The sequence below is a fragment of the Otolemur garnettii genome, unplaced genomic scaffold (assembly GCF_000181295.1).
Source record: "Otolemur garnettii isolate 467f Iridium unplaced genomic scaffold, OtoGar3 scaffold00054, whole genome shotgun sequence".
Lineage (NCBI taxonomy): Eukaryota > Metazoa > Chordata > Mammalia > Primates > Galagidae > Otolemur > Otolemur garnettii.
This window is the reverse complement of record NW_003852449.1, coordinates 8,010,089-8,014,010: the sequence shown is the minus strand read 5'-3', so window position 1 is coordinate 8,014,010 and position 3,922 is coordinate 8,010,089. Positions and strand designations below refer to the sequence as shown.

At 34.9% G+C, this 3,922-nt stretch overlaps 1 non-coding gene across 1 annotated transcript; it reads right to left on the bottom strand.

Moving 5' to 3' along the window:
* Positions 1-2,948: 2,948 nt before the first annotated feature.
* Positions 2,949-3,052, bottom strand: LOC111726136. The gene has a single exon (XR_002773991.1). It is a non-coding gene; the product is annotated as a U6 spliceosomal RNA (small nuclear RNA).
* Positions 3,053-3,922: the final 870 nt, after the last annotated feature.

Below are 3,922 nucleotides of genomic sequence, written 5' to 3'. Positions count from 1 at the left end.
CTTTAGTTTTCATTGTTTAGAGTGCTAAACTGAAAAAAATAACAAATTTCAATCTAAGGGAGATTCTTTCAGGTTTTTTTAAATCTTAATGGTAATTTAGAGAATAAATACGTGGCTTAATTATTTCCTGAGTAATACTAATCAGACTGCCCTGCCTTCCATTCTATACCATTTCCCATTGGATTCTCTGATGATAATGGTCTTAAGCTTTGTATAATTAATTGAATAACATAGAATGCACTTGAAAGAAACGTAGAAGTTTATTTTAAAATGAATGTAAACTATATTATAAACCAGTGTCTCTCATGGACATAGACACAAAATCTCCAACAAAATATTAATCAATCAAATCGTACTATGTATAAAAAGTCGCATATTATAATTGTGTATCATAACCAAATGTATTTCAGATGTGCCAGGCTGGTTCAACATTGGAAAACTAATCAGAGTAAAACATCACAATAATTGAAATAGCAAAAATGTTTTACAAAATCCAATTCCTGATGAAAACTCTCAGCAAACTAAGAAATGAGGAAAAATTTCTCAACTTTATGAAAGACATCTACAAAAGATTGACATATAAGTCGTACTTACTGGTCAGAGATCATGCTTTCCCCTTTAGAAGGGGAACAAGGCAAGGATGTCTTCTCTCCCCACCCCTACTCAACATCTCACTGGAAGTTCTAGCTGTAGCAGTAAGACTAGAAAAAGAAATGGAAGGCATGTAAATTGGAAAGGAAGAGATAAACCATCTTCATTTGTAGATGACATGATTATTGCTGTAGAAAAATCTGACAATCTCCAAAAAAAATCTCATGGAACTAGTAAATAAGTATGGGAGAAGAACAATTACCATTGTTACTTTAACAAATAATCATCTATTAGAAAAACTAAGAATAAAAGAAAAGGTTTAGTTTTACCATTAGTTATCATTATTCATTCTTTGATGCTTTTCTTTTTCAAAAACCTCTAGATCTGAGTTTCTACATATTCTTTTTTCACTCTGAAGAACTTTTCTTTACATTCCTTTCAGAACAGGTTTATGGAGTATGAATTCCCTCATTCTTTTTATTGAGAGTCAATATCTTTTTCACTCTTGGACTGGATTCAAACTGGGTCTTTTCCCGCTGCCTTTTAGTATGCCTTGTAACTTTTCATTGAAATCTGGACATGATACATTGAGGGACAGGGACAGAGGTAATAGTCATAGAACATTAGTGCGGGGTTTGCCTTAATTTGACCAGGACCTTGTTCAATGATGCTTATCGTAGCTGTACGTGTCAAAGACTTTCAATTCCACTAGTGTTTTCGTTTTTCTCTTGTGGCTCAGGATTTCCTTAAGATCTCTCTGAGAGCCTGAGTGTTGTGGCTCTTTCTGCTGTTGTACTGTTGATGTCATGGAAAGGAATTGGGGAGGGAAGTGTTCCGTAATCTATGATTAACTTGTATTTTTTAGTGGGCCTACATCCCTAGTGACTTCTACAAGTGGTTCTTAGATTCATTTTCTTCCCAACTCTGATGAAAGAGAAAGGCTGGAGTGGGCTGGAGTTGGGTACTGCTCTTCTTCCTATGTGAGATGAGATCTAGTAATGGCTTTTTCACTGCAAAGTAGGCCTTTTTTTATAGAGTATTTCAAAGTGATTACTTTCCTCCTCTACCTGCCAAGACGCAAGGTGATTATTTTTTTGGTTCTTTATCACGAGAACCTGGTAGGATCCTTGGAGGTAAAACCCTTAAGTTTGGAGGCTCATGATTGTTTTTTTTTATGATGAATCTCTTATTATTTTATTTTTATAAAATTATAACTGTGTACATTGATGCATCTATGGGGTTCAGTGTACTGATTTGGTATACAATGTGAAGTGCATACATTGCATTTGATCTGATTAACACATCCATCACAATTATACTCTTTTCTTAATAGTTTTGAAATGTACCATTGCATCATACACATTAGGTGAGGTCTCCCCAAATAGCCTTCCTCCTCCCTCCTCCAAGACTCAAGATTAATATACAAAAGTCAATTGTTTTTTTGTTTTTTTTTTTTTTGAGACAGAGCCTCAAGCTGTCCCCCTGGGTAGAGTGCCGTGGCATTACAGCTCACAGCAACCTCCAACTCCTGGGCTCAAGCGAGTCTCCTGCCTCCGCCTCCCAAGTAGCTGGGACCACAGGTGCCCGCCACAACGCCCGGCTATTTTTTGGTTGCGGCCGTCATTGTTGTTTGGCGGGTCCGGGCTGGGGATTTTAACCCGCCACCTTGGGTGTACATGGCTGGTGCCTTAGCCGGTTGAGCTATAGGTGCTGAGCCACAAAAGTCAATTGTTTCCCTATAGACCAGCAATGAAAAATTGGAATTTGAGATTTTTTTTTTTTTATTATGAGATTTTTAAAAAAAAAAAATCTATGTCCCTTATTTTGCCACATATAATGAGCTCATGTGTATAATGTATACCCATGTTTCTGGCCCAAACTATCAAGAATAAAATATTCTGTTTTAATTTTTGAATTAAAAATTTAAGTTCTTTATACTTGTTTTTTATATTATAAAGGAATTTTAGCATTTATTTTTAACCTGTATGGGATAAGAAGTTTTATGTAACAAATTATGATAAAACACAAGAACAGATACAAAGTACAAGAAATTTTATGCACTATAACAATCGTAGTACCCATGCATAATGCACATCCTTATTTTTCCTTCAAAAATTTGGGCAAAAAGTGCACATTATACATGGCAAAATATGGTAACAATAGCATGAAAACATTTATTTAGTTGTATAAGGAAGAAACTATATACAGAATGAATGTGCATGCAATAACTGTGAAACATTGATGAATCAAAGAAAATTCAAATACTGTAAAAACAAAGATATTCCAAGTTTGTGGGCTGGAAAACTTAATACTAAAATGTTAATTCTTCAGTATTCACACATATATTTATTTTATTTTTTAATATGGAATGCTTCCTTAATTTGTATGTCATCCTTGTCTAGGGGCCGTGCCAATCTCTGTATCTTTCCAATTTTAGTACATGAGCTGCCTAACTGAGCACCACACACATAGTTTCATGTTCCTTCAAGGGACAGACCCTGGAAATGATGACTCATCACTAGTGAGGTGCACGCCCGACACCCAGATGGTGATTTCTAATACAATTGTCTGATAACAGAAACCAGGGCTTCTTGGAGAAGTGGCTGATTGTAATACTGACATACGAAGAATGCGAGATGAGTCTGGAATAATTTCTAGTGCCCACAAGTACAGAAGTACTCAAAATTCCCCCTCAGGAAAATGGAAAACAACTCCACAATGCTGGAAATATGTCAAAAGAATAGAGGAGCCAACCAAAAAAGCTTCCAGCTGCCAAAGCTGGAACAGTTAGAACAATAAAATAAAGTGGTATTGGATTATTATCAAGAGTAACAAATAAATATCCAGCAGTTTTTACTAGTGGAATAACTACATAAATATCTTCTTTTCCAAAACCCAAATACCTGTTATGGTATGAGAAAAATAGCAGACAAATGCTAATTGTAGGATGTTCTATCAAACATCTAACCAGTACTCCTCAAAACTGTTAAGGTCATCAAACAAGGAAAGTCTGAAACACTTTTACAGCCAAGGAAGCGTGACAACTACATGTAATCTGTAGATGGGATTATAGAACAGAAAAAAGGACATAAGATAAAAACTAAGATATGATCTTCACCTGTATCAATATTGGCTCATTAACTGTAACAAATGTCAAGAGAAATTGGGTGGGGGAAGTTATAGAAACCTTTTTTACTAACTTCTCAAATTTTTAGTAATTAAAACCATTATAAAATAAAATATTTACTTAAAAATAATTGTAATGGGCAGGTACATTGATCTGGTTTTATCTGGGCATTAGAAAATGAAATTTTTGGCTAGATATGATGTA